Source organism: Mesoplodon densirostris, chromosome 2 (genome assembly GCF_025265405.1).
Source record: "Mesoplodon densirostris isolate mMesDen1 chromosome 2, mMesDen1 primary haplotype, whole genome shotgun sequence".
Lineage (NCBI taxonomy): Eukaryota > Metazoa > Chordata > Mammalia > Artiodactyla > Ziphiidae > Mesoplodon > Mesoplodon densirostris.
In genome coordinates this window covers 138,863,448-138,884,525 of record NC_082662.1, presented here as the reverse complement: position 1 = coordinate 138,884,525, position 21,078 = coordinate 138,863,448, and positions in this window count along the sequence as shown.

The following is a 21,078-nucleotide window of genomic DNA, read 5'->3' as shown; positions in this document are numbered from 1 at the left end:
ACAGAGCCACCCCGAGAGTGAGGCTGTGATGGCCACATCTCTGGGCTGGGCAGGTAGTGGAATATGATGGAAAGGCAGGCCTAGCAGTCTTTAAAATTGAGTAAGCAGAGGAATGGATAAAGAAGATGTGGCACCTATATACAATGGAATATTACTCAGCCTTAAAAAGGAACAAAATTGGGTCATTTGTAGAGATGTGGATGGACCTAGAGACTGTCATACAGAGTGAAGTAAGTCAGAAAGAGAAAAACAAATATCATATATTAACGCATATATGTGCAATCTGAAAAAACTGGTATAGACGATTTATTTACAAAGCAGAAATAGAGACACAGACGTAGAGAACAAACGTATGGATACCAAGGGGAAAGGGGTGCGGTGGGATGAACTGGGAGATTGGGATTGACATATATACACTATTGAGACTATGTATAAAATAGATAACTAATGAGAACCTACTGTATAGCACAGGGAACTCTACTCAGTGCTCTGTGGTGACCTAAATGGGAAGGAAATCCAAAAAATAAGTGATATATGTATACGGATAGCTGATTCACTTTGCTCTACAGTAGAAACTAACACAACATTATAAAGCAACTATACTCTAATAAAAACTTTTAAAAAGAAAATTAAAAAAAAAGAGTGAGTGAGGAGTTCATCCGAACTGGAAGCAACCCAAAATGTCTCTAGTGATGGGCTGGGGCTGTACAGGAGACATGGGGGTTGGGAGGCCACAGAGCAAGGATTCTGAAGGAGGCTAGGGGTGGATATTCAAAGGGTCCTAGAGGCAAATGCCCCACCCTGTTCATGCAGTGCCCACCTCTGCCTTGGATCAGATGCTCACTCTGCTCCAATGACGGCCACAAACTCCTCTGGCTGGGATGGAAGGATGGGGGTTTGGAAAGGCAGGGGAAAGGGGGGACCAGGGATACTCCTACATCTTTAAATCTTACATCCTAATGCTTCAAAATCTTTCCTTCCAATCCCCTACCAGAGGAGTCAGGGGCCCAGGGAAGAGACAGGTGGCCTGAGGTGACACAGCCAATTGTGGCCTAAGAGGGAGACCCGTCTTCTGGCTTCCTCCAGCTCTATCTCTGCTCTCCCATCCAGGGGCTGGAACCACACCCACACCCGGAACTAGGCATTCTGGGCAGCCCTAGCTGGGCCAGCCCACCCTCTCCTCGTCTCTTTGTGTTCAGTCCCAACTCTGAACCTGCTTTCTTCTAAGTCACTGAGATGCTTATCAGTTGTGAAAAAGAAATCCAAACAATGGCAGACATTAAACCTAGCCTTCGGATCTTAGCTGGCTCAGCTGAGTTCCCAGGAAGAGGAATGAATCAGGCCCTGCAACCAGGCCCCAGACACCCAGATACACAGCCCTTGTCCCACATCCGGCCCCCACCAGGCAGGTGAAGGCAGGTAACGTACCTCACTCCTTGCTGCCACGGTTCTTTCTCCAGATCGCCTCTCTGAGAGCGCGCCTTGAATGTGGGAGTCCCCTCTCCTGGCTCCTAGGTTTTAAACAACGGCCTCACCTCTGGAGAGGTCCTGGCTGGGCGTTACCCACTGCAGGGCGGGACTCAGGAATCTGGCAGCTGGCACACCCATCTGTAGTCACTGCACCCTCAACCTCACCCCCACCCCCACCCCCAGACAGGACTGGACAGGTGGGTCGGTCTCAGAGGCCTCACAGCAAGCTCGGCAGAACCCGCCTGCCTGTGGGTGCCTTGTGGGGCGAATGTTAGTGATCTTTGGAGACCAGGATTCCTGGCGGAGGGGTGGGGGGGGAAGGACACTGGCATCTGTGACAGGCACTGCGCTTGGCACTTTCCCAAGGCCCGTAGAGGTCAGCCTCCTCTGGTGTCCTGGACCAACCTGGACAGAAGACCAAGCAGAGAACACAAGGATCAGGGCTTCTATATAAGGTGTTATAGCCCCAGACCGGTCACTGAGCTGGAAGGGAAAAAGACGCGAACATCCAGGACCCTGGAAAGCACCAGACCCCTCCCAAGGGAAAACAAAAAAATGGAAAATCACTGCTTCTTGGGGGATTAAAACGCTATGGTTCATCAGGAAGGGGTCAAAGCCCAACTCACCCAAGAAAAGCTTAAGAGGAATAAACAGGAATGAACTCTAAATGTCTCCCTTCAGGCTCCCTCGCAGCCTTGGCAGGGAGCCCAAGGACAGGTAACTACTTGTGAGTCATGGCTCCCAGCTCGGGAAGGGCTGCTCTCCTAGCCCCTCCCACCCTGGGCAAGAATGCCTGCCTCGAGGGCCAGAAGACAGACCTGACCTTCCTAAGGGATGGAAAGGAAGGCTGAGGCATAACTGGACCAACTTCCCCTGGCCTCCTGCCAGGCCTGAGAACACAGCTTCCTTTGTAGGAGCCTGGGCGGGCTCCTGGCTTAGGGCTTTGGGCTGAGAGCTTCTGTAAATGGCCCATATCGAGAGGTTGGTCTTGGAGGACAGTCTTCCCCACCAGGTTAGGGTCAGAAGGCTTTTAGAGAGATCTGGAAAGTCACCCAGTTCAGATCTTGGCCCCAGAGAGCCTACACTGGCCTTGTTTGGACATTATTGCCTCAAAGTTTCTATTTAAAGGAGGCTCTTAAGGAGCCAGTACAACCTGTCAGTGTCTCCTCAGCAGGAAATTCTCTACAATTGGAGGGTTAAGTCCAAGAAACTGGTCTGAGAACGCTTAAGGGGAAAATGTAGGATTTTGTGGATTAAATGGTAACCTGGGCGTTTCTAATCCTCAGATTCTAATGTAGCGGAAGAAGTTTAGATGGGCAGGAAAAATACTATAATTAGCAAATGGGCAATAAGTTGTTTGGATGCAAACGGACATTCCAATAAATGTTAGTGTCTTGACCCCTGTAAACATTCCAGTGAAATCTGGCTTAATGAGTCGGGATAAGTAGCTGGCCCTCCTGGGCCCTGCCTCTGCAATAAGAACACAGAGACACACCCCCTCCAGTCCGCCACAGGGAAAGGTTACTGCTCACACCCGTGAGCTTTGAGCCCACCCATCTATTCTCTTTCTCTCCAACTCCCTAAACGTGAGGCTTCCAGGAATCTTGCCCCTCATGGAGCTGTCCATCCTCTGCCCACAACCAGGAAAAGGATGTGACAAAGAACTCATGAATAGTTAACTCAGCAGAAGAAGCAGCCGTTGCAATGCCATATCCTCAGACCGGTGGGGCGGGAGTGCGATGGGAGGCTGGGCCCTTTAAATCCCCCTTCTCCTCTCCCATTATGAGGCCAGGAGCCCAGGTAAATAGCTGTCTCAGACTTCACAGGCTGGGGCAGGTCCCAGAGCAGTTTGGCTTCGCAGAGGGAAAGGCAATTGCTCTGTGTGGGTCCCTCACCCCACCCCCGCGTTCCCAGCCAAGTCCAGGACGTTGTTTCTGCAGACCCCAAGGAGGGCCCAGCCAACCCACTCCTCAGGGACACTAAGGACTCCCCAGTGGGAATCTAGTACCCCCAGGACTGCAGGGCCCCAGGCACAGGGTTTGAACTTCAGAACCCAGTTTTTTCAGAGACAAGAAGCCTAATCTAGAGACAGAAGCTAGGGTAGGACCTGGCCAAGGCTAAAGGAAAGGTGGGAGCATTGCTCCAACACCATCCCCTCTGTATCCCTTTCCTCTCCTGCTGCCCACCACCCTGCTCCAGAGCTCTCCACTCTCTTTCTCTCCGAGCCTTGGCTTGTTAGAACAAGGAAAGCGGTGCTCAGGAAAGTGGTCATCCTTGACCCCTGTTCCTCTCGTACCTACATCAGTCCATCTTGCAATTCTGTTAGCTCCCCTTTCCAAAGGCAACCTGAATCCACTTCCATCCTCCTGGCCTGAGCCTGTCTACCCCAGGCTTCTGCAACAGCCCCCTAACTCCTAACTGTCTAGTCCCACAACCAGGTCTTGTCACTCCCCTGCTCAGAACCCTGCACCAGCTCCCATTTCAGTCAGAGTCATGAGGCCCCACGTGATCTGATACTGCCCGTTCCTTCTCCACCTCTACCACTACTCTCCCTCACGAATCCTCTCCCTCCAGCCACACGGCCTCCTTGTTCTGCTTCCAAATTACCAGGTTGCTTCTGAGTTAGGGCTTTTGCCCCAGCTGCTCTCCCTGCCTGGGACGCTCTTCCCCCATGTTGGCAAGGCTACTTCTCTTACCTCTTTGAACTCTTTTTTCAAATGCTACCCTCTCAAGGAGGCCCACTCTGACCACCCTATTTAAAATGACAACAAACTTCCCTTCCCCGTCCCTGTCCCCCACCCCTAGCATTTCCAACCCCACCTACCCTACATTATGGATGAGTTGTGTTGTTTTGTTTTGCAGTACTTACCAATTTCTAACCAACTATACAATCTATCTATTTATCATGTTTATTTTCTCTCCCCCCACTGGAATGTGATGTCCAAGAAGGCAGAGATTTTTGTCCATTTTTTTCACTACCGTTTTCCGAGTACCTAGAAATAGTGTCCGGCTCGTAGGAGGTGCTCAATACTTGTGGAATGAATGGATTCACACTCTGTGGAAATCATTGATATAAGTTAAAGAGTTCCTCATGCCCTGTAGGTATAGTTGCATTCTCAAAGGGGACAGTCTGGGCTTTTGCTCACCAGAATGGATGACTAATAGTGGAAATTCCTGCATCAGTCAGCTGCAGACAGCGGGGTGGGGAAGGTCTCTTTGGAGACACCTACCTCCAGATTACAGAAATGGCACCATGTCAGTGCAGGCAGTCTCCCTCTCTGCCTGCTTGTCCATTGTCCCTTACAATATCTCTGACAGGGGAAGGGGGGGTGGCCTGAGAAACTACCATCTCCATTACCCATCTCTCAGGCTCAAACCATCCATGTTGCCAGGGAAATCAGCCAAGATCTGATCAATGAGAGATCAAGGGATAGAGAGAAAAGAAAGGAGGGAAGGAGGGTGGAGAGGAGGAAAGAGGTTGAGAAGTTATGATAAGAGAACCTGGTCCAGGGCCTCCCTGGTGGCACAGTGGTTAAGAGTCCGCCTGCCGATGCAGGGGATACGGGTTCGTGCCCCGGTCTGGGAGGATCCCATATGCCGCGGAGCGGCTGGGCCCGTGAGCCATGGCCGCTGGGCCTGCGCGTCCGGAGCCTGTGCTCCGCAACGGGAGAGGCCACAACAGTGAGAGGCCCGCATACAGCAAAAAGAAAAAAAAAAAAAAAGAGAACCTGGTCCAGGCTGTGGATGCCAGATCCCAGGTGTTGGAGGAAGGGGCGCCAGGTGACTAAGGCTTGGGCACCACCCAGATCCAGTGAGTCATGGCTGAGTCCTCGTCTGTGGGACTGGGTGGGCTCCAGGAAGGGTCCTGGGGATTTGTCAAGTGACTAAAGCTGGCGTGTCTCCCCTTCTGCACAACCACTCGGCTGCCCAGAGAAGCGGTCACTCTTTGTGCACCTCTCCAAAAACGAGAGAGAGAAGGTGGGGCTTTATGAGCTCAGGCAGGAGCCCAGCCTCGGGTGGGGGCCAGGAGAAAGAAAACGGGAGCCTGGGCTGCCATCATGGGGTGACTCTATTCCATAGAGTCTGTCTCCCCTGACCCTCCCCTTCCCATCCTGAATGTCCATCCAATTGACAGCGGTGCACATCAGCCTGGGCCTGAGGTATGGGAGAAATCAGGCAGTCAGCCTAAACTAACCACAGCTAACATTCTCTGGAGAGCTCACAGTGTGCCAGGCACTGTTCTAAGATCTTTATACATATTACCTCATTTAATACTCACTACATCTCTATGCAGTAGACACTTAATTATTCTTCCTTTGTAGATTAGGAAAATGAGGCACACTTTAAAGAACTTGGTCCCAGCTAGTAAGTGGTCATTTGAAACCAGACCAGTTTGCTTGGCACTTATGTTCTTAAGCATTACTTTGGGCCTAAGATGGCCTAAACTCCCTGCCTCCACCCTTGGTAATCCTTGACCAGAGTCCACCAGACTCTGAACTTTATGTTTCCCAAACCTAATCAAGACCCAATAACTGAAAAAGGGTGTTTTGGGGGCACAAATGTCGACTGGAGACTCCTGGGGAGACACTGATGTTATAGAAACATCCAGAACAGACACCATTAGGTGCCTTCCTGTTTGTTTTCCATGTAGACAACCTCTTTTGTGTTAGAGATGGAGATGGATGGAGACGGTGCTGGACTCCAGATGCCCCTTCTCAGAGACTCCAGCAGGGTTTCCCCCTCATACCAACAGGAAGCTGCTCTGAGTGAGGATGTGAGCAACCTACAAGGGGTGGGAAGACAGGGGAGGTGACCAGACAAACATCTCGGAGAGCTGACAAGACTAAACAAACAAGAATGAACATGATGCAGGATGACACAACTTCCCCCTCACCGAAGGAAGGGGATCCCCTCCCCAGAGGTCAGCCTTCTGGGTCAGGGGGCCCAGTTTCTTCTATCTCCTAGGTCCTAGGGTGCACCTCCAAATGTCACCTCCCTCTTGAGGGGAACTAACGCTGGCTCGTGGCTCCCCAGAAAAGAGGGAGGAATATCTTGACCATTCTGCCACTTTCACTGCCCTCCCAAATTCCCGACCTTTCTGGGGGGCAGCCTGGCTCAGACCACACTCCCTCTCTACCATTGCCTCTGGGAACTAGCTTCTTGGGACCTAAGTCCAACCTCTGTAACCCTTGGCCACAACTTGCCATGTGGAGCTGGCCATGTGGCCTGAGGGGAGAGAGACACACACCTGAAGGGGGCAACTTGTGGCCACAGGTGAGGTCAGGAGCATCTGGGAATGCCTGAGAGGGACCTGGCAGCGGAGGTCGTGGTGGGGGGGGTCTGCTCCCCGTGCTAGCGGAGGGCTGCCTCACGGGACTTTAAACTTCCAAATATCATCCCTAAAAGGGCCACTCGAGAGGCAAACTCAATTTCCTAATGTTCTAATTGGCATTTGAGGGCTGAGTATGGAGAAATGAGCCTCCTGTGGTTTGAGGGGGAAGAAGCATGGGTGAGTCTGTCTTCTTGTCTGGAATCAACCCCACCTATCGGCTTTGAATCAGCACCTCCCTGCAATGTTTGTGGCCACATCGTGTCTCTATGGACTTGAACAGCTCTGAAATCCCAGACCTAGCTCCAGCTCTGTTTCTCAATAGAAGCATAAACTTGGGAGAACCCGCCACTGAGCCTCAGTTTCATCATTTGTAAATAAAGGTGTTGGGGCTTCCCTGGTGGCGCAGTGGTAGAGAGTCTGCCTGCCGATGCAGGGGACACGGGTTCGTGCCCTGGTCCAGGAAGATCCCACATGCCGCGGAGCGGCTGGGCCCGTGAGCCATGGCCGCTGGGCCTGCACGTCCGGAGCCTGTGCTCCGCAACGGGAGAGGCCACAACAGTGAGAGGCCCGCGTACCGCAAAAAAAATAAATAAATAAATAAAAAATAAAGGTGTTGGATTTTACTGGTTCTCAACCCAAGCTGCCCTCAGAATTACTTGCACAACTTACAATATCTTAGGCCAGGCCCCAGCCAGAGATTTAATTGGATGGCAGAAAGACAGGGACATTGAAAATGCTTTTAAACCTCCCCTGAAGCCCCCTCCAGCTTTAGGATGCTCTGTTCTCCGGGGTGGGGGGGGGCGCGGGGTTAGGACAGCAGTTCAAAGCCTAGACTTTAGAGTGAGGGAGATGAAGGTGCAAGTCTTGGTTCTGTACTCAGCAGCCACATGACTTAGCACAGCCAAAGCTACTTGCTTTGCTACTACTCCAATGGGAGTAATAACAGTCTACCTCATGGATCCGTGTAAAGATCAAAGGAGACAATGCATATATAACTCTCAGCAGAGTACCTGGATAGAAACGTGCTCTGTGAAATGTCTGTCACCACGTGTGCGTCACACACACAGGTGTTGGGGTATGAGCAGCAGTCTTTGCAGCTGTGCTTAACAGAAAGCAAATGCCATTCCATCCAGATGTCTCACAACTCACTTACCAGGCAGTGGGCCAACCTGGGCTGCCCCCCTCCATCTCCCCCAGGGAGGCCCCAGGTCCCACATTCCAATCAGTTCCTTAGGGCTGCAAATTCCTGAAGAGCAGTGATCTGGATGAGAAGGGAAGAGGGGGCACTCGGCGGGCCAGACTAGCTAAGCTCCTTGAGAGCAGCGTGGTGCTTCCGGCCTACCTGGACAGGGAAAGACAGGGTGTGGGGTGTTTACAGAGGGCAGAGGGCAGAGGAGCAAGCGGAAGCGTGACAGACGTATTGCTTCCTGGCCTCCAAGAGTTAACAAAACCAAGAGTCCAACCCCTGATAAAGAGAGGAGTCAAAGCTGGTCTGGACAGCAGTTTGTTACTTACCTCGGGGCAATTGCCCAGCAAGTCTGAGGGCTATAGAGAAAAGGCACTTTCTTTCCCAGGGGCTTCTGCTTACACGGATTATATTGTGGTCTATATTCTATCAGACAAGGGTGATGAGACCTTATCTAATCTAATTCCTTCCCTTTAAAACGTCATTCAAAATTGACCCTCTTCTGATCTAAAATACTGATAAAGAGGTTTTAATAGCCTGGGCAAATGTTTACGAGATATGGTTTTCTGGGGGGAAAAAATAAGGAAACAAACATGCACAAAATCTACTTAACTCTAAAGACAAAATAATACTCGTGTCCATCCAGAGATGAATGGATAAAGAAGATGTCATATGTATATACAATGGAATATTACTCAGCCATAAAAAAAGAATGAAATATTGCCATGTGCAGCAATGTGGATGGACTCGGAGATTATCATACTAAGTGAAGTAAGTCAGACAGAGAAAGACAAATATTATATGATATCACTCATATGTGGAATCTAAAAAATAGTACAAATGAATTTATTTACCAAACAGAAACAGACTCACAGACATAAAAAACAAACTTATGGTTACCAAAGGGGAAGGAAGGGGGAGGGATAATTTGGGAGTATGGGATTAACAGATGCACACTACTATATATAAAATAGAAAAACAACAAGGATTTACTTAATAGCACAGGGAACTATATTCAATATCTTGTAATAAACTATAATAGAAAAGAGTCAAAAAAAGATTATAAATGTATATGTATATATATATAGGTATGTATATATATATGTATATACACTTCGCTGTACGCCAGAAACTAACACAATATTGTAAATCAATTATATTTCAATTTTTAAAAAAAAGAAAAAATAATACTCAGAGAGAGGACAGGGAGAGAATATCCAAAATGTTACATTTCCCAACTCTTTATATTCCTCTGTGTGCTCTCATCTTCCACAATGAGGATATTTTACTAGAATAATCAATACAAATAAAGCAAAAAGTTTCAGGAGGAGGAGAGTGATTTTTGTCCACCTACAAGTGATTAATCATTCCTCTCTTTGCTCCCTCCTTTGCCCTGAACCTGTCCACTAAACCCACAGACTGCCCCAGAGTTCTACAAGTTTTCTACATCATTGTAGATTTTGTAAGGTGTGGTTTCCCCTTCTTAAGAAGTATTGCTTATTGGGGCTGTTAGATTTATGTCAAGAAAGCACTTAACACAGTTCCTCGGTAAATGTGTAAGAAAGTAAGGCATCACTCTAAACACCACATCTACAATATCTCATTTAAGCATCACAGCAGCCCTTTAAGGTGGCTCTTTGAAAGGACTTATTATTATAACTTTTTTGCAGCCTCAGCATTATTTGATAACTTGTTCAAGGTTTCTGAGTGTTATTGACTGAATATGGACCCCCAGAAATTCATGTGTTGAAGCTCTAACACCTAATGTGATGGTCTTAGGAGGTGGGGGCCTTGGGAGATAATCAGGTTTAGATGAGGTCACGTAGGTAGAACCCTCATAATGGAATTAGTGCCCTTATAAGAAGAGGAAGAGACACCAGGACTCTGTCTCCACCATGTGAGAACGCAGCCAGAAGGCAGTGATCTGCAAACCAGGAAGCCAGTTCTCACCAGGAACCCAAACTACTGGCACCTTGATCTTGGAATTCTAGCCTTCAGAGCTGTGAAAATGAATGTCTTGTTGCTTAAGCCACCCAACCATGGTATTTTGTTAGAGCAGCCTGAAGTGATGAAGACACAGAACTAGCGTTTTAGTCAAGTTAGGCTAGGCTATGCTGCAGTAATAAACTAACTGCAAAATCTCAGCAGCTTAACACAACAGACAAATGTTTATTTGTTGCTTGCACAGAGTACGATGCAGAACAATGGTGAGGGAAGAGGTCTTCTGTTCCACCCAGTCACTCAGGGACTTCCGCCATCCTGCATCTGCACCAGCCAGGACACATGGTCTTAGTGGCCTTGACAGCAAGGTTATAGGGGCACGGAGGAACTCTCCCCAGTTACTCCAGGGTTCACAGTCATGCTGCTTACAACCTACTGGGCAGATCTACTCAGAGGGCTCCTAAGTGACCTTCCCATATGCCCAAAAGAGGAAAATGAAGTAGGACTTTGTGAACACATAGCATTGTCCACCACAACTAGTATATGGTGAAACCAGAATCCAACAGCATATCTTTAAGCTTCTAAAATCCATGCTCTTTCCACTACAACAATTGGCCTCTCAAAATTGAGAGAATTTGTTTTTCATTAAAAAAAATTTTGATAGGATAACGTGTAGAATAAGACTGCTCAAGGATGCTGGTAGGAAAAATGCCCATAGTGAATGTTTTAGATTTGCAAAGCCTAAAGCATCACAAGATTGCCTCATGGAAAACCTTAAACACAGTGAGATCTCTGCAGGTTGTACCCAGAGGGTAAATATCTATGAGACATATACACCACTCCAGTCTTTAAGAGAAAAACCACTGGTGGTGAGAGCAAATCTTCAAGGAGGAGATTCTGGTATGTTGCAAGGTGACCAACCAGCCTAGTTCACTGGGGCTCTTCTCGTTTTAAACCCTGAAAGTTCCACTTCCCAGGACACTCTTCAGTCCCAGACAAATACTTGGTCATCTGCTTGTACATCAATACTTTTTCACCCTGACAACTTTCGAAGGTGTCATCTCAAGTGGCTCAGTAAACTTTGAGTGCAGATGCACAGTGATCTGAGAAAGTGAAGTTGGCCCTGAGCCCAAGAAAAACCTGGGTGGAAATAGCACATGAGAATAAAACTCGCTCACAGGAAAGAGCTCAGGAAGCTCCTGTATGGATATTGGCTCACCTCAGCAAAGTAGTCCTCTTCGAGGACTTGGGGGAAGAAAAGAGTATGACTCTGCTCCTACTGCTGCAGCCTGATGTGCAGGAGGCTTTTGCCAGCCAGATCACATCAAGGACTCATATTGAGTTTATAGATACATTAATACCTCTATCTTTTTCAAGTCAAATGCCATTAAAATAGGTCAGTGGCGTCCTGAATTTGTGCTATTCTTGACATGCATGTACTCACAAATGCACACACACAGAAGGACACACATGCCTTTGCACTTTTTCCTATTGCATTTCGTCTTGTAAATTTTGGCTTAGCACTCCATTTACAAAGTTGGATTTGACAAGTACTTTGACCTATACACTCTCCATCATCTCCAGGTTAAAGTCCAGAGTCCACAGCCAGGCTCTTGGAGTCCTGCTGAAAAAAAAGCTGTCTTTTTGGCCCTAATTCACACAGCCCCGCTTCCCACAAGTGCTCTGATCCTGTCACACTTGCTCTAATCCCTTGACCACACTTAGGCTTCATTCATCTGGATCTGACTGTCTACACCGCCCTTTCCACCCTTGTGTACTTGGCCAAATGCTAAATCCAAGACTCAGATCATATTCCTGGATAGGTGATGGCTTCTCTGTTATTTTCTGTAAATTCTTCCCAAACTCCATCAGCAGACCTTACCGATACAATTCAAGTAGCAACCAGTTCTGTTCTGTCTTGTAGATCCCTTCTACCTCAAATTTACATACCTACAGTTATTCAACATTTAGTTATTTTGTGATTTGCTCCCAAACCTGGACTGAAAACTCCTTGAGGACAGGGGCAACCCTTGGCCACGCTTTTTATCTGCTAATGAGTGCATCACCCACTGTCTGCACATAGTTAAGTGCTCAATAAACACATATTGATTTATTAGTATGAATCCTTGGGGCAAGGAGAAATCTACCAAAAAGTGTTCAAAGAATATGATGCCATGAGTTGATACTATACAACCATGAGTTGATACCTATAACTCCCTCTCAAGACAACATAGACAAAAAATCATCCAGAAAAAGAAATACCTGTTATTTCCCTTAAGAATTAGAACCTGAGAAAATTCATGGTGAGTTGATCCACTGATGAGCAGACTTCCAAGGCTGTGCTCCCAGTCCCATCCACAATGGCTGGTACTTGGGGACAGAAAGGCCAGGAATCAAACTGGCTGTACTTCTGGTGTTTGGAACTGAAATACTTCTGAGGTCGGTCACAGATCCAGGTCCTCAAGATGTTCAAGCTCCAGCTTTTAGAAGCCTGAGAGGTGAGGAAAGGGGTAAATGTGGGTCCAGGGGAGAGGAGGGCACAAATGGAGAGAGAGTCTTGGGAAGCAAGAATTCCTAAACATGACTCAAGGATTCTTGGTCACTCCCAGATAATCGGGAGACGTGTAGCAAAAGGTCTGTCGGTCCTTGCCTGTCCTTGTGCTGCCAATGAAAATGTGTCCTGCTGGGAGTTTCAGGCCCATCCCAACCCTTGGCCAATGAGGGCCAAGCCTGGTACACTAAGAACCCTGTCCCACAGCCAAATGGGTCTAGGTGTATCTGCTTGTCTAAGTCCATTCATTGGGCATCAGCAGTGTCCCAGGAGCTGGCACGAGCACTGAGAGGGGCTTCTCTCATTTACACCCCTCTGTGTATCTGGTCTGCTGCTTTTCTGGCCTTTCTGCCTGGGCCTCTGATAGGACCTGTTCTCCCTCCAGTTGTCCTTGAGGCCCAAGATTAGGTCTGAATCCTCTCAGCAAATCAGCCTGCACATGGACACCCCTCCACCCACAGCTTCTGCCCGGTCCTCATCCTCAGAGCCTGGGCTTTTCTTCCAGTTTCTCCTCACATCTCAGCAAACCCTTCTGACTTCTGACCAAGAAACTCAAAAACATCCCGAACCATTCATTCACAAAATAAATACTTACTGAGCACCCACCCAATGCCAGGCATCCACTGACCCAGTAGTAAATAAGTCAGACACATCCCTGTCCAGAGGGGGGACTACTGTCTAATGGAACACAGACATTAAACACATAATTGCCAAAGAATTCATTAATTATGCAACCAGAATGACCTCAACTTCTTTAGCCATCCAAGTCACTCTTTCCTCTATTATGTGAATAACCCTAATTCTGAGAATTCTAAGGAGATGCTAACAGATAATGCAAATTCATTCCAGTAGCTGCTTGTCCTCAAACAATCCTAGCTTCCTTTTTACCATTTCTCCATGCTGCCCCTGATCTCTCCAGCCTATTTTGGCCCCAAACACAAATGTATGATCCTTTCTCCATTCTCCTAAGAACAAAAGACATAACTGCTGAGCTTGAGAAATCTTACTGAAAGTTTGAAGGTGACACAGGGAAATTACAGCCTAACAATAAATACTAGCTTCCGCTGTCTCCAGAATCCGTCCAGCATCATAGCCTGTTCCTGCTGCCATCTCCCTCCTTAGCTCTAAGCCTTCCCCAGGTTGCTGGAACCAGGGTCCTCCCTCCTGGGGAGCAACCAGTCGGGAGAACTCCCTTTCTGTGAACTCACTTCTCCCATCTCACCCCATGAAGATAGCCATTTACAGGGTAACAACCCAAGCTGGCCCATCTACCTTACAATTAATCTACTCACTGCTACTTGCCATACATCAGCCTGCATTCAGTCATCCTTTCATTTCAGAAATAATTACTGAACATATATTTTATACCAGGCATTGTGCTAGGTTAGGACAAAAATATACAGCAGCAAACGAAACAGACTAGATAGACCCTGCCTTTATGGAGGAGACAAACAATAAAGAAGTAAGCTAGAAACTAACACTGACAATTACAGCTTTCAATGATTTTTATGAAATATTTTTAAAAACCAGGATGACATGATAGATGGGGGTCTCAGGATGTTGGGAGTACCACTTTAGAAAGGATGGGTAAGAGAATTCTCTCTGAGGAGGTGACCCTTGTGATGAGCCTGAGAGATTTAGGGCTGAACATTACAAGGCAGCCTAAACATGTATTTAAGGCACCAGCAAAGGAGAGGCAACAAAATTTATTCTGAAAAATTTTATATCTAATATATTTTAAAAGATATGGCAGGGCTTCCCTGGTGGCGCAGTGGTTGAGAGTCCGCCTGCCGATGCAGGGGACACGGGTTCATGCCCCAGTCTGGGCAAATCCCACATGCCGCGGAGCGGCTAGGCCCGTGAGCCATGGCCACTGAGCCTGCGCGTCCGGAGCCTGTGCTCCGCAACAGGAGAGGCCACAATAGTGAGAGGCCCGCGTACCGCAAAAAAAAAAATAATAATAAATACATGGCAATAGACACCTTGGGCAGAAATAGAATGCTGTATGTCCCCCTTACACATATTTTAAAGTTTAATACCGTTTTTATTTTGATTTACTAGGGCAGATTAGAGCATTCAATCTTTTTTTTAATTAACTTTTATTGAGTATGGTTGCTTTATAAGGTAGTGTTAGCCTCCATTGCACAATAAAATGAATCAGCCATACACATACAGATATCCCCTTCCTTCTGGACTTCCCTCCCATTTAGGTTACCACAGGGTACTAGGTGAGTTCCCTGTGCTATACAGCATGTTCCCATCAGTGGTCCATTTTATACATAGTATCAACAATGTATATGTGTCAATCCCAGTCTCCCAAATTCTCCCACCCCACCCCTTTCCCCCTTGGTATCCATACATTTGTTCTCTATGTCTGTGTCTCTATTTCTGCTTTGCAACTAAGATCATCTATACCATTTTTCTAGATTCCACATATACGCGTTATCATATGATATTTGCTTTTTTCTTTCCAACTTACTTCACTCTGTATGACACTCTCTAGGTCCATCCACGTCTCTAAAAATGATCCAATTTCATTCCTCTTTATGGCTGAGTAATATTCCATTGTATATATATACCACATCTTCTTTATCCATTCCTCTGTCGATAGACATTTAGGTTGCTTCCATGTCCTGGCTATTGTAAATAATGCTGCTATGAACATTGAGGTGCATGTGTTTTTTTGAATTATGGTTTTCTCTGGGTATATGCCCAGTAATGGGATTGCTGGGTCATATGGTAGTTCTATTTTTAGCTTTTTAAGGAAACTCCATACTGTTCTCCATAGTGGTTGTTCAATTTACATTCCCACCTAGAGTGCAAGACATTTTCTCCACACCCTCTCCAGCATTTATTGTTTGTGGATTTTTTGATGATGGCCATTCTGACCAGTGTGAGGTGGTACCTCATTATAGTTTTGCTTTGCATTTCTCTAATAATTAGTGATATTGAGCATCTTTTTATGTGTTTGTTGGCTATCTGTATGTCTTCTTTGGAGAAATGTCTATTTAGGTCTTCTGCCCATTTTTGGATTGGGTTGTTTATTTTTTCTGATATTGAGCTGTATGAGCTGCTTGTATATTTTGGAGTTTAATCCTTTGTCAGTTGCTTCATTTGCAAATATATTCTTCCATTCTGAGGGTTGTCTTTTTGTCTTATGGTCTCCGTTGCTGTGCAAAAGCTGTTAAGTTTAATTAGGTCCCATTTGTTTATTTTTGTTTTTGTTTCCATTACTCTAGGAGGTGGGTCAAAAAAGATCTTGCTGTGATTTATGTCAGAGAGTGTTCTTCCTATGTCTTCCTCTGAGAGTTTTATAGTGTCTGGTCTTACATTTAGGTCTTTAATCCATTTTGAGTTTACTTTTGTGTATGGTATTAGGGAGTGTTCTAATTTCATTCTTTTACATGTAGCTGTCCAGTTTTCCCAGCATCACTTATTGAAGAGGCTGTCTTTTCTCCATTGTATATTTTTGCCTCCTTTGTCATAGATTTGGTGACCATAGGTGGGTGGGTTTATCTCTGAGCTTTCTATCCTATTCCACTGATCTATAATTCTGGTTTTTTTGTGCCAGTACCATACTGTCTTGATTACTGTCACTTTGTAGTATAGTCTGAAGTCAGGGAGCCTGATTCCTCCAGCTCCTTTTTTCTTTCTCAAGATTGCTTTGGCTATTCGGGGTCTTTTGTGTTTCCACACAAATTGTAAAAATTTTGTTCTAATTCTGTGCAAAATGCCATTGGTAGTTTGATAGGGATTGCACTGAATCTGTAGATTGCTTTGGGTAGTAGAGTCATTTTCACAATATTGATTCTTCCAATCCAAGAACATGGTACATCTCTCCATCTGTTTATGTCATCTTCGATTTCTTTCATCAGTGCTTTATAGTTTTCTGAGTACAAGTCTTTTGCCTCCTTAGATAGGTTTATGCCTAGGTATTTTATTCTTTTTGTTGCAATGGTAAGTGGGATTTTTTTCCTTAATTTCTCTTTCTGCCCTTTCTTTATTAATATATAGGAATGCAAGAGATTTCTGTGTATTAATTTTGTATCCTGTAACTTTACCAAATTCATTTATTAGCTCTAGTAGTTTTCTGGTGGCATCTTTAGGATTCTCTATGTATAGTATCATGTCATCTGCAAACAGTGACAGTTTTACTTCTTCTTTTCCAATTTGGATTCCTTTTATTACTTTTTCTTCTCTAATTGCCATGGCTAGGACTTCCAAAACTATGTTGAATAAGAGTGCAAGAGTGGACACCCTTGTCTTGTTCCTGATCTTAGAGGAAATACTTTCAGTTTTTCACCACTGAGAATAATGTGTGCTGTGGGTTCATCATATATGGCCTTTACTATGCTGAGGTAAGTTCCCTCTATGCCCACTTTCTGGAGAGTTGATATCATAAATCGGTGTTGAATTTTGTCAAAAGCTTTTTCTGCATCTACTGAGATATCAGATGGTTTTTATTCTTTAATTTATTAGTATGGTGTATCATTTTGATTGGTTTGCATATATTGAAGAATCCTTGCATCCCTGGAATAAATCCCACTTGATCATGGTGTATGATCCTTTTAATGTGTTGTTGGATTCCGTTTGCTAGTATTTTGTTGAGGATTTTTGCATCTATGTTCATCAGTGATATTGGCCTGTAATTTTCTTTTTTTGTGATATCTTTGTCTGGTTTTGGTATCAGGGTGATGGTAGCCTCGTAGAATGAGTCTGGGAGTGTTCCACCCTCTGCAATTTTTTGGAAGAGTTTGAGAAGATGTTTGCTCTTCTCTAAATGTTTGATAGAATTCACCTATGAAACCATCTGGTAATGGACCTTTGTTTGTTGGAAGATTTTTAATCACAGTTTCAATTTCATTACTTGTGAGTGGTCTGTTCATATTTTTTATGTCTTCTTGGTTCAGTCTTGGAAGGTTGTACTTTTCTAAGAATTTTTCCATTTCATCCAGGTTGTCCATTTTATTGGCATATAGTTGCTTGTAGTAGTCTCTTATGATCCTTTGTATTTTTATGATGTCAGTTGTAACTTCTCTGTTCTAATTTCTAATTTTACTGATTTGAGTCCTCTCCCTTTTTTTTTCTTGATGAGTCTGGCTAAAGGTTTGTCAATTTTGTTTATCTTCTCAAGGGATCAGCTTTTAGTTTTATTGATCTTTGTTATTGTTTTCTTCATTTCTACTTCATTTTTTTCTGCTCTCATCTTTATGATCTAGAGCATTCAATCTTTTCAGGGATTAGAACCTCTGCAGTCTTACTCAAGTCCTAGGAAATACCTGAAAAGGGTGTTCCAGGCAAAGAATGAGCAAGTGCAAAAGTCCTGTGGCAGGAAAGAGCTTAGCTTCTTCTACAGGTAGGAAGAAGGGACAGGAACAGTATGATTGAGGTAGGAGCTGAAATGGGTGGGACATGTGGGCAGGGGCCTGGTCTCAGACAGGGAGTAGTTTTAAACACTGGTTATGTAGGAGGATTCCCTGATTTTTTTTTTTTTTTAATTTCTGATGCCCAGGTCTGACCCCAAGAGAATTAACTGGTCTGAGGTGGGGTTGTGAAACTGGTATTTTTTAAAGTTCCTTGGATGATTCCAACTTGCAGCCAGGATGAAGAACCACTGACATGGGGCCTTATAGACAGTCAGAGAGACAGAAAAGTGAATGGTGAAGAATATGGACCCTAGAATCAGACAATCTAGTTTTGAATCCCATTTCTGCCACTGACTAGCTGTGTGATCCAAAGCACATTATTTAAGCAAAATGGGGACAGTAGTTTAACTATTCTGTAGAGTTATTTGTAGGATTAACAAGCTAATACATACAACGGTCTTAGAAAGCATGTATTAAGGATGCAATGACTTCTAGCTTTGGCTGCTCTATGTGAGCGATAATGGCAGCTTGGCCCAGGTTGGAGGCACTGGAGGTGAAAAGACAGAGTCAAATTATATATTTGGAAGTAGAACAAACGGGACTTGCTGAAAATTGGCTGACAAAGATGAGGAAAAGAAGGGAATAGCGGGCTTCCCTGGTGGCGCAGTGGTTGGGAGTCCGCCTGCCGATGCAGGGGACACGGGTTCGTGCCCCGGTCTGGGAGGATCCCACATGCTGTGGAGCGGCTGGGCCCGTGAGCTATGGCCGCTGAGCCTGCACGTCCGGAGGCTGCGCTCCGCAACGGGAGGGGCCACAGCAGTGAGAGGCCCATGTACCACAAAAAAAAAAAAAAAAAAAAGAAGGGAATAAAGGATGGTTTCCATGTTCGGGACTTTAGCAATTGAAGTGGTAACATTTTACCAAGATTGGGAAGACTAGGAGAGGAACAAATTTTGAAGAAGAAAATCAGGAATTTCAGTTTTATGTATTAAGTTAAAGACACTCTATTAGATATCCAAGAAGAGATACCTATTAGACAGCTTAATATGTAATCCTGGAGCTCAGGAGAGGAATAAATTTCAGAGTCATTAACATATAGTGCTGTGCTGTCCAATATGCTAGACAGTAGCCACACTTATAAGGTTATTTGATTTAAATTTAGATTAATTAAAATAAAATTAAACATTAAGTTTATTAGACACTTTAGTCACATTTCAAGTGCTCAACAGCCACAAGAAGCTAGTGGCTACCGTCTTGGACAGAGCAGATACAGAACATTTCCATCATTGCAGAAAGTTCTATAGGAAAGTACTGAGTCTCAATCCATGGAACTATAGGAAATCATCTATGAAGTGGTTCACAATTCTGGCTACACATTAGAATCACCCCAGGAATTCAGAATCAATTCATCTTGGGGAACTCCCAGGCAATGGTAGTTTTTAAAAGTTCCCAGGATGATTCTGAAGTGGAGCCAGAGCTGAGAACCACTGATCTAAGAAAATAATGTTGGTAGGGCCCTAGGGTACCCCAATATTAAGAGCAGTGATTCTCAATCTTGGCTGAACATTGGAATCACCTTTAGAGCTTTAAATATTACTAATGCCTGGGTCCTGCTTGGAGAGATTTCTGATTTAATTGGTCTAGTGTGCAGCCTGGTCTTCAGAAATTTTAAAAGCTCCCCAGTTATTCTAATGGACATTCAAGGCTGAGAACCACTGATTGATAGAGGAGAAAGGTGTAATGAAGAAGAGCTAAGAAGAATAAAATAATGCAATACGATGAAAAACAAGAGAGTGCAGTGTCCCTGAAGCAAAAAGAAAAAAAGTGTTTCTAGAAGGAAGAAATGGTTCTATCTGTTGAATACTAAAATTCAGTTCATTTAATAAGCATCCCATTGGATTTTGTTGGGGTAGTGCTAATGGGAGCCAGATGGGAGTGGGTAAAAGAATGAATGGTTGATGAAGAAATAAATACAGTGATTATAGACAACTGTTAATAAACAGTTTCAGTTATGAAGAGGACCAAAGAATGCTGGCAGCAGCGGGATAGTGATTTGGGGTCATGGACTAGGTTTTTTAAGACACAGATATTAGAGTATGTTTGTATGCTGAGGGATACTATAATAAAGGAGAAAATGATTATTCAGGAAAGAGGAAGGATCTGGCAGGAAGTTGACTTCCTATCCAAAATCCCTACCCTCCTTCCTCCTTGCTTAAAGATCCCCAGTGTTTTTCAAGTCTTCAGGGCTGTTGTCCTTTCCCCAGTTCAAAGATTAGCCTTAGCCAATGGTTCTCAAACTTTAGCATGTGTCAGAATGACCTACAGGACTTTTAAAAACACAGCTAGTCCTGCATCCAGAATTTCTGATTCAGTAGGTTTGGAGTAGGGCTCAAGAATCTGCTTTTCTCACAAATTCTCAGGTAATGTTACTGCTCTGGTCCCAGGAAGAATCTTTGAGAACCACCGGTCCAAGTTCATGAAGGTTATCCTTTCCTTCATAAGTAGTCTTAAGGATGGGCATTTAATGCAGTTCTGGCCAATGAAAGGAAGTCTCTAGGAAGATTCTAGGAAAGGTTTCTTTGCTGATAAAAGAAAAAAAAAAGTCTCTCTCCTTTCACCAGATGTTATCATATTGAAAGCAATGCCTAGAACAGTGGCAGCTATCTTAGAAACATCATGTGAGCCAGACTGTGCCAATCTCCACAAGATGCTGAAGATAATAGACTAGAAAGATGGAAAGAACCAGGTTTTTTTTTTAATAATGTTACACTACTGAATTAATCCTGGAAACCCTGTCTTGTGAAATAATATACTTGTCTTATTGTTAAATCATTTTGAATTAGATTCTTACTTGCAACCCAAAGCAACCTAAGTTTTGTGTAGATTCCCAAGACCTTAAATAGTTGAGTCAGGATGAGATGTAGGGGCACCTCTATATAGAAAGAATGGAGGATGCTTCCTCCCTAGTAACGTGACGGAAGGTAGAGAGTGTGGGTACTGATGCAGATAGATTTGGTGGTTGAAAAATGAAGTAGCTCCTGGCTGATTCCTTCTATCTTACCAGGGCAGGAGGTATCAGGGAAGAAGAGGATATACCCTGTTTAAGAGGTGGGGAGAAAGTGTGGAAAAGTCTTTTTAGAGAATAATAAAAATAACTGACTGGGAAAACATAAGTTATAGCTAACTGCTTATTTGAGATTTGTGATCTTAAATTTATAGAAAATGAGCAGTC